This window comes from Manihot esculenta, chromosome 1 (assembly GCF_001659605.2).
Source record: "Manihot esculenta cultivar AM560-2 chromosome 1, M.esculenta_v8, whole genome shotgun sequence".
NCBI classification, from domain to species: Eukaryota; Viridiplantae; Streptophyta; class Magnoliopsida; order Malpighiales; family Euphorbiaceae; genus Manihot; species Manihot esculenta.
This window is the reverse complement of record NC_035161.2, coordinates 13,152,257-13,162,557: the sequence shown is the minus strand read 5'-3', so window position 1 is coordinate 13,162,557 and position 10,301 is coordinate 13,152,257. Positions and strand designations below refer to the sequence as shown.

The following is a 10,301-nucleotide window of genomic DNA, read 5'->3' as shown; positions in this document are numbered from 1 at the left end:
CCCATAGGATCTCCGCAATGATGCTCGCTAGAGACTGGTGAGTGATATCCTCCGAGTTCAAAATATTGTTGTTAGGGGCAGACAGCAAAGGCAATACATAAGTCTTCTCCTTCTCGAGAGGAGGCAAAGCGGGAGCTGGTTGCTTTGAAGCCCGAGACCTTTTGGGGGCAGGAGCTACTGCAGGGACATCGGATGGAAGGGCTCGCTTACCAGCGCCCCCTTTAGAAGCAGCAGCATCACCAACGGCGGCCTCCTAGGGGAGAGAAGCACTAGGGGCTGGTCCGGACTTGGCCTTGCATTTTGACACGACCCCACCAGTAGGCCCTGCCTCGTCCTCCATAGTGGGAGCAACCTCGCTCGCCAAAGCAATTATGCCTTCATTCCCAGACACCGCACCCTCAGGGGGGGATGGCCTCAGCATTCTTTAGGGGAGCGTCCGTGGAGGCAGGGGTGACATCGGCCCCTTCAGGTAGCACGGCCTTGGAATGTTCCCTGATAGTAGAGGGCTCTGTCGAGGTCGGGGCAGAAGATTGTCTAGACTTAGAAGCCACGGGAGGACGAGAAGCAGCCCTAGGCTTGCCGAGGCCAGAGGGCTTGGAAGCCCTTGAGGATGGGCCTTTGGAGCTCGGCCTAGAAGCCCGAGGAGGGACCAGGGCTGGAGCAGCAGATCGGCCAGCCGACGAGGAGGAAATGACTTGGGCCACCTCCTGAGTAGCCTCGCCCATCGATCTCCCAGCTCGGAAGGCATCTAGAGCGGCATTCATGCTCTCCCGAGACAAGGTAAAATTCTTCGGAGGCTTGATTTTGTCCATGGGAGCTTCAGAAGCTGCAAAAATCCAAAATCAAAATGAATTAAAAAGACACTCAAGGAAAATCACAAAGAAAAGCAAAACAGCTAAAGGAAGCAAAATACACGCTCCCCGGCAGTCTTGGAGACTGGAGACAAACATACACTTTTTGACGTCATACTTTCGGTCAACAGAAGTCAATCGAAGATAGCCGACCTGTTCGGAAAGGCTCAGTTGGGGCAGGTCGTTGCAGTCCAGAGGAACATCCTCCCAGGAGAGCTCCACCTCCCAGGATAACTCGGAGTCCTTCAACTCCACCACCGCAAATCCCTCTACCCAGCCTTTTATTGAGTCCTTGTGACCCAAAAAAAATCGACAGCCCCCCGCGAGGGGCAAAATAGTAAAAACACTGGCTCGCCCTAACGAGCCGAAAGAAGGTGACGAACAGACGCGCTGTGGGCGTTAAACCCCAGCTCAAACAAACTGACTCGAAGGAACACATGAATAGGATGGAGTTGGGAGCCAGCATTCGGGGGGTTATCCCGAAATACGGAAGACCTCGATGAAAAAGGGGGAGAAGGGAAAAGTTAAACCATACTCCCGTTGTTTGACAAAGAAGACCAGGCTAAGGTTTTTCTGGGGGTCTATTAACCCGGAAAGAGGAGGATCGGAAAGGACAATCCTCTCGTTGCGATAAGGAGCTCGGATATGGTAAAGGGGAGTATCCAGATACTCTCGTGAAAAGAAATTTTTTAGGGTGGATGGAGTGATACTGGATTCTAGGTTAACAACATCAGGAAGCTTTGGATCTTCCATGGAAAATGAGAAGTGTACCTTAAAAACGATGGGGGCAGGAAGATAGAATAGGCAAGACGCGCAGAGAATAGAGAGGAACAAGAGTTCTGTGAAGACTGAGCAATTTCGAATTTTTGAAATAGTAAAGAAAAGGAGAGAGAAGAAGAGACGTTTTAAGGGAAGTAGTCCTTGGGCCATGTGGTCATAATGATTCTCGATATTTACCCTCTCATCATTCATGTAATAACTGATGAGAAGGTAAAGGGGCAATTGATGACCGCTGGACTTCACTACCCCGATACAAGGCCTAACCCATGATAGCAACCCTTATCCAAAGGCCATGGGGCCTCTTCAACGAGCCGGCCTGGACCACCCAGCCTTGAGGTCGGGCCTTCCGTGGGCCTCAGTCATTTCATACCAAGTTCAGCCCTGAAACGTGACAGGAGGAAGGACAACAGGCCCAGTCACCTCGCAACCCTGTCTACACGCGCGTCGGGGGGAATTAAATTGCTGCCTGGCGTGGAGATGGCGTCTGATGCTTTCGTACGTACGAACTTGTATGACAGAGATAGATGACACTGTAGCTGAGGGGCCGTTAGGCAGGGCAAACGGACAAAAGGGAGGGGATAAAGGGGAGAGGGCACCTTCTCCTCACCTAAGCTTACCCAACCATTGTGAACCCTATTTTCTCTAGATCTCAGATCATCAAATAGTACTATTTACGGGTGAAAAATTTTGGGCGCCTTTCGAGTGGTACTATTTACTTCCCGAGAATTCCACTATTCATGATTGAAATTTTCGGGGCGTTACAATTTCGATCCATGTTAGGGTTATAATAAATATCAACCTTCAATACTCTAGATCATGTGATCTTACTTGATTTCAATTGTTGATTGATAAGACTTTTAGAAAACTTTTTTTCTAATTAAATCATGCTACCTCGACAAAGGATTTATTATTAAGAACAACGAACACGATCATAGGACTCCGCTTGTTTATCTGGAGTAAAAGTTATATTTTGACTGACTCTTTATCCCATGTACAACTAACTTAAACTAACGCTCACAATATATGTATACATAATATAAATATATAAGTGGTATCAAACTAAAATCACCTTCACATGAGACAAAGTGATATCTCAAGTCTAAGTACTATACGCATTAGGGTTGTGCATGGTCCTTAGGATTTCGAACTAAACAGTATCGCATCGTCCCAGAACCGAAAAAGGGCCAATATGATAGGAATTGAATCGAACTTATTTAGCTATTTGATTCTGGTTCTAGCTCCTTAATATGAACCATATTGAAATCGAACTAGAACCGTATCGGAATCTTATCAAAATAGAACTGTACAAAAAATTGATTATATATATATATATATATATATATATATATAATGATTTTAGTGGTATTATGGTTTTATTATATAGTTTTAATAATATATTTTATATAGTTTTAATATAATCTTATAAATTAATCACTACAAATCACAGAATTCTGTTTAATGAACTTAAGTATTAATTTTATAAATTGTTAAATAATATATAGTAGAAAATTATAAATAGTAAGGATATAAACAAAATAATTGTTTGAGAATTATTCCAAACTTAATAAAAATTTAGTCTACTGCATGTGTGTATATACACTCTCTTTATGATTATTTTTATATTTAATATTATCTGACTATTTTTATAAATTAGATTATTCATATAATTTAAATATGGCTCTCTCTTAATTGTTAAATAGTTATTAACAATATTATAACCGTATATTTTAATTAGTTATTAAAAAATTTTAATAGTACGATTAAAATAATTTAATTAGTTAATTATAATTTATTCTACATAAATATGATATAGATACATATGGGTGTATGTATGAATTTGTTATTTCAACTATAAATGTATTAAACACTTTATATGAGTGAATCACATATTAATAATATAATATATCTTTATATATTAATTATATATGTATTTTTTTAATTAAATAATATGAGTAAATCATATATTACTATATATATATATTTTTCAATTAAAATTATATAATTAAATAACTAAATATAAAATAATATAGTATTTTTATTAAGAATATTATATTATATATAATATTGATATTATTATTGTTTAAATATTAATAATATTTTTTTATTTTTTTTAATATTGGTTATTTTCTATTTTAAAATAAATATAAAAATATTATAATTTTATTTGCAAAAATCAAGATTGGAACTGAAATTAAAATTAAAGTTAAAAAGAAGCAAAATAGGAATGAGAACTGAACCAAAACTGTAATGAAATTGCTTAGAACCATATTGAAATTTGGTTTTAAGTATAATTTCTAAAAATCAAAGAATTAGAAGTTTGGTTTTGGTTCTAGATCTTAGCAAAAATCATACCAGAATCGGAATCAAACAATCCTAATACATACTATTATATATGATTTAGATGAACAAACATTGATAAGAGTAAACTCTATGTGTTCTTCATCTAAGTGCCACTTGTTCAGTTCACTCATCACCATGAGTGTCCATATATTTGCTTGAATATCACATGTTATATGGTATGAGACTCACCACTCTACTTTCATTAATATCTATGTACTAATCTTTAGAGGCAAATAGATGTGGCATTCTATTGTAGATGAATCATTCTTAATGTGGCATCTTACAATTGTGAACATTTTCATAGCATTTTGTATAATTACGTTCTGCCATCATATTCTCAATGCTTTTAGAATGAAATGACTACCAAAAATTAATAGGTAATAGAAAATATTTAATTTATTAATTGACCTTTAAATTAATTAAAGTATTCATTGTTATTGTGTCAAATCATTGCTACTAGTTATGCCTTTAGAGCACATACTTATGGCTTTAGAGCACATACTTCTATCTGTTTATGAGTAAAATTACATCAAATTAAAATATTAATTTACATAATCTTAATACTTTTGACCTAATCAAACATACTAGATTCACATGCATTTTAGTATAGCTTGCTTACATGAATAGCTAGTTATTTTTTCTAAGTACATTTACACCAAATTGAAACTCGAATGACATAATTTCAATAATTTTGATTCAATAATGTGGTATTAGAGTTGCATACAATTATTTGAATATGGCTTGGTTACACGAGTATGACTTGCCAATTACTTATATATGAATACAATTATATCAAGTTAGAACTTCTACTACATAATTTTAGTCTTTTGACCTAATCATATTGTAAATACTTACCTAAATTCTCGTGTCAAAATTTTAAATATCTGATAAAATCTCCATTAGAATCTAAAATCTTAGGATCGAGAATCTTAGGGAAAGGTAAAATAGGGTTTTATCAAGAGAATTTTAAATGAATTTTTATGATGTTTTAAAAAAACAAATTTTTTAAATATTTTAATGTTGGACCATTGAAGGTGCCATTTTTAAGCCATTGAAGATATCTTGAAAAACCTGCTAAAATATTATTTTTAAGTCAAACAATTTAAATTAAACCATACTCATGCATTATGATACCATAAATGATTTTAGGTTGTTTGTATTAGAATCGCAAATATGTTAAATTATATCTTTTATCTATTGACGTTAGATGGATATTGGATGATCCACTAGTATTTAGATTATGCATATAATATGTTATGATATAATGGATATAAAAATCCAAGTCGAGGCCCATTCTATGCTCTTTTGGCATCATGATAAGAGAAAGACCGTGTTGGCTCATCCTACGCCCCCGACATTATAAAAATATGTATATACCTTAAGAGAAAGTCCTAAAGAACACCCGTTTATAGGCCAAGCACTATTAGATATGTATAAAGCAACGGGTGATAACTCCATCATCCTGTGAAATGTTTGTGATGTGTTGTATACATATGAGCATACTCATTTTAACTAATTAATATGTGTGTTTCTATTTACCAAGCTATCCATATATCTTTCCCCTTTATCCTAGAGTATGGTTTCTTTTATATAATAGTTTAGTTGTGGACATGTAATATTTGTTAATGGACTAGAGTTGTGTAACACCCTTAGTTTTGGATTCTAGTTTTGATGTTATCTATGTTATATGAATAATTTTTCTTTTGGTCACATTCTTATCAAATTTTTTGGCATGTGTATGATGTATGCATGGAGTATTTGATGAGGGCTCCTAATCCATATCGATCCTTTTATAAATATGTTTATATGCGTGCTGATTTTAATTCATGATGATGTTTTCATATATGTTTTGAGATTATTTTGAAATTCTATTAGGTACACAATATACATATTAGGCTTACTATGAGGTTTTAGAGACTTTAAGTTAATTTGAATCCTAACGCCGATAATGATCCCAAACTAGGAGCGTTACGTATCATAATCAGAACCTAATTTATAGGGTCAAATCTAGAGTTTCGGCTCCTAAATGTTATAAAGCAAATAAAATTAGGAAAATACTTATCCATTAGTATAGAATGTAGTGTTTTGTTTTGTTATATTTATATAATGTCATAAAAATAATCATGTGCATTTTCTGTTATAGTTATTCTAGGTTCATGTGTTCTTATAAACCACATGGCACTAATATTTTAATTCTTTAATTTATTTTTAAAATAGTATGCATGCTTCATATTGAACAAATATTCTTAAGAGTGAAGTTGGGAATGCTTTTTTCTTATAAAAAGAAAAAATATTAAAGAAATTAAGAGATTTTTTAAAGCGAATTAAAGAAAGGTATCTCCAAATAGAATATAAATAAATAATAGAGAATTAATAAGTGATAAATAAAAGAAAAAATGAAGCACTACAAAAAAATTGAATTTTTAACGATTATAATTTAGCCATTGTCAAAATTGATCACAATTAAATCATTTTAGCGAACAAATTAGGCGTCAGTCACAAAATTATATATTTTTTGCCATGAATAATTTATCATCGGTATTAATTAAAAAACCCATTGCTATTTGCCCAAAAACACCCGCTAAATAAATTATGCTCGGTGCCTTCCAATTATTAAAAAAAAAAAAAAAAAAAAAAATCGTTTGTTGCCTCTAGTTTATTTAGTATATAAAAAAATTTTGGGAAAGAGAAAACCTAGGATAAATTTTGGTTTTCTTAGCATCTGACTGTTCTTCAATTTGGGTTCACCTTCTTCCACGATTCTTCAACCATTCTGCTATTTCTTCAATGATTCTTCAATGAAAGGGTGAGAGAAAGCTTTGCTAAAGGGATGATAAGGCTCAAGGAGTGTAGCAACGAATTGAAGTAAGGATGAATACGATTTGAAGCAAGGCTCAAGGGAGTGCAACGACGCTTGGCTCAAGGGACGACAAAGCTCGAGGGAGTGGCTGATCTGATTCTTCCTGGCTGAGGGACTGCGTGACGAATTGAAGCAGGGCTCAAGGGAGTGCAACGACGCGGGGCTGACATGTTGCACAGTGTCGAGGGATCGACCTTCCGGTGAGAATTTTCAGTAGATTTTCCCTTTTCTTTGAATTTCTAGCAGATTTCTGCAATTCCCTTTATTTATACAGCTATATGATTGCATTTAACCTCTGTAACTTCTTCTCCCTAATATATGTAACTATATTCAGTAAAATTATCTATTCTTTGAAAAATAGATACCATCTGAACTACATTTGATTTATGGTTTATAATACTTTGGAAAATGTTGTTCCTGAAAATTTGTGCCTCTAGAAATGAATATTGAAAGCACTAGTTAATTTAGTTGGGAAGACTTCATGGTGTTCCTTGGAGATTTATGAGTTAAATCTAACCTCCAGTAGGATGAATTTTAGGAAGAATTGCAATAGATGGAGCATAAGCTTTTGAGATATTTTATTTAATTTCACTTGCTGCAAATTAATGTCATTTATGTTTGTCTGCTAAACCATTAACATTGCTTTCTATGTTTGATTTGGTGAAAAGCTAATTAACTTTAAGGAATTCGACCAGATGCTATCATTTTGATTATAGGAAGTATGAGCACTAATTTTATTTCATTCTTTTAAATTTGTATTTGAATCTTTTTAACGTCAATTCCATCTGAAAATTATCACAATAAGTTTCATTTTTAAAATAAAATACAAATATAATGCATAATAAGAAAGGCCAACAATTTATCTATCCGCCCCACTTTTTCTCTATTGTTTCCTTGTGTATTATCCACCCTCTCCACTGTGCAGAAAGTGTAGCACTTGCAGCCGTCAGCAAGTGGCTTGCAGCACTGGCTGCAAGCGCAGCAAGTGCACTTACAGTACTTGCTGCATGTGCAGCAACAAGTAGCTTGCTGCTAGTACAGCAAGTGCTGCAGCAGTTTCTACAAGTGCAACAAGTGACTTGCTGCAAGTCGCAGCAAGCACACTTGCAGTAGCTTGCTGCATGTGTAGCAGCAAGTAGCTTGCTGCAAGCGCAGTAAGTGCAGCAAGTGACTTGTCGCACTTGCTGCAAGTCACGCAAGCACACTTGCAGTACTTGTTGCATGTTCAGTAGCAAATAGCTTGCTTGCTGCACTTGCAGCATGTGCAGCAACGACTTGCAGCATGTGCAGCAAGCGACTTGCAGCACTCTTGCGTGCTGCACAACATTACACTGGCTATTTTCTAGATCAAATAGCAATGTCCTTTTTTACATTGCTTTATATGTTATATTCTCATGTTAGTAAACATTTACTTTCTTCTATTTGCATAAAAGATTTCTGTTTTTTTGCTGCTTATAGTTAAATTATTTTTTACATTGATTTTAGTCTTAGCAAAAGCTTGTCATTTGAAATTTCAGATGGCAGGAAGGTTAGTGAGGCATCAGGGATTGCAAGCCCTAAAGTTAAACCTTCGGTGGGTTGGTGGCATGAAAGGCTTGTGGACTTTTAGACAATTGCAGGAAATGTTAAACCTTTGGGAGGGAACGCTACTTAAAGGAACTGGTAAGATTTTTTTTTCTTTTCATATGGAGACCAAGTAAGAATTGGTGAAACTAACAAAAGGTGAGTACTTTTAGACAATTGCAGGAAATGCTTAATCTTCGGGAGGGAACGCTACTTGAAGGAACTGTTAAGATTTTCTTTTTTTCATATGGAGCCCAAGTAAGAATTGGTGAAACTAACAAAAGGTGAGTATGGAATATACTTTTAATTGCAAACTTATTTTTGTGTTCTATTAATACTGTTTAATTTTAGCATTTTCATTTCTGTTACCAGAAGAGAGATGGAAATTTGTACATGTGTGGTGTTTTGCAATCCTTCCAAAATGAAATGTACTGCATAAATGCAGGAAAAGCTGGTCTTGACTGGAGAAGGGACAAATTTATACTGAATGTAGATGGGTTGGTGGACTTATGTTGTGTGCTCTTGCATAGATGTTTTTGTTTAAATTTCTTCAGGTGGAGTGGAGAAAACGAACTTCTTAAAACACTAAGAAATTTTGGCATAACTTACATGTTGTGTTGATCTTATTTTACTATTTTTTTGGGAATAAATCTGTTAAGGGTAATCCACTTTTTGGCTGTGGAATTGGCAAGTTAGCTCTTTTGAGTTCCCTTTTTTTATGTTTTTGGAGCGTGCGAGCACACACACACACATGAAATAGTTAAAGGGATACTTATTGAAACATGTTCACCTTTCCATGATTGTATAAACTTATTTAATCCTTTCTTATTCACTATGCTAATACTGTGAGAGATAAGAGAATGGTTCTCTGAGTTTCAACTATGAGTTGCTATTCTATTTTCTGATCTCTTGTATCAGAGTCTAGAAATATTTGTGTTAATAAATATTGCACCTACTTTCTCATCATTGGTAAGGAAGTATCTTAAACATTGTTGATGTATTTCAGTGAGTTGCTAAATATTTCAAACATCTCTAGAAGTCGAATTACTGTTGCATTACTTACTGAAAGTTGTGTGTACTTTTGTCTTTTTTCTTCTTTTGGAACATTCTAAATTTTGTATGTTATTATTTATCTCATGTGTACGAATGAATCAACCATACGCCTATCTTTCATTTTGGATATGAAGTTCGTTTATGGCTTTATGCTCTTTTTGGATTGGACTTCAATCTATTGGATATATGTAATTATATATTTATTACTTTTAGTTGGTGTTAGATTTTTTTATTTTGTTTGGAGCTAATTTACAGATTGTACATGACAATGTTTTTGGATCAAATATATTGTAACAAATATATTTTAAGTGATAAATATGGAAATAGTTTCATCGTACTTATTTTTTTATTATTATTTGTAAATGCAACAATAAAGTATAAAAAAGTATTAAAACAATGTGAAATATTTTAAATTGTACAAATAATTAGGCTTAAGGAAATTCAATATTAAACTTTTTATTTATGAAAAAAGTGATCATATTGTATGTGTATTGATTTGGTTGAAACAGAGTTGTGTTGCGATTGGTCAATCTGTAAGAAATGTGAGGTGGTTGGCACCTACAACAGCCACTCTGATGCTCAAGTCAGTAAATTGAAGACAATGACAAGTATAATGTAATGCTTTAAACTTAATAGTAATTGAGTAAGAATTGCGTTCTTTAGTATCTAATACAGATCCAATAGGACAAATTTTTAATAATGGTGTGGAGCAAATTTATATTATTCAAATGTATCTAAAAGGAGTTCAAATTTATATTCATATAATTCATATATATTTGGGGCGTGTTTCAACTCATATGGGGCAAATTTGGTGTAACACTTGCAATCATAGGTTTAGGGAGCCTAATCATATC

At 34.4% G+C, this 10,301-nt stretch overlaps 1 long non-coding RNA gene across 3 annotated transcripts; it reads left to right on the top strand.

The window, feature by feature from the left end:
• The first annotated feature begins 6,547 nt into the window (after positions 1-6,547).
• On the top strand, positions 6,548-9,595 carry LOC110617919. 3 transcript variants are annotated; one of them, XR_006350221.1, is made up of 3 exons: positions 6,605-7,031; positions 8,349-8,678; positions 8,840-9,595. It is a non-coding gene; the product is annotated as an uncharacterized LOC110617919 (long non-coding RNA). The 3 variants fall into 3 exon arrangements; XR_002488449.2 differs by having other exon boundaries at positions 8,767-9,595; XR_002488447.2 differs by having other exon boundaries at positions 6,548-7,031; positions 8,349-9,595.
• The last annotated feature ends 706 nt before the right edge of the window (positions 9,596-10,301 follow it).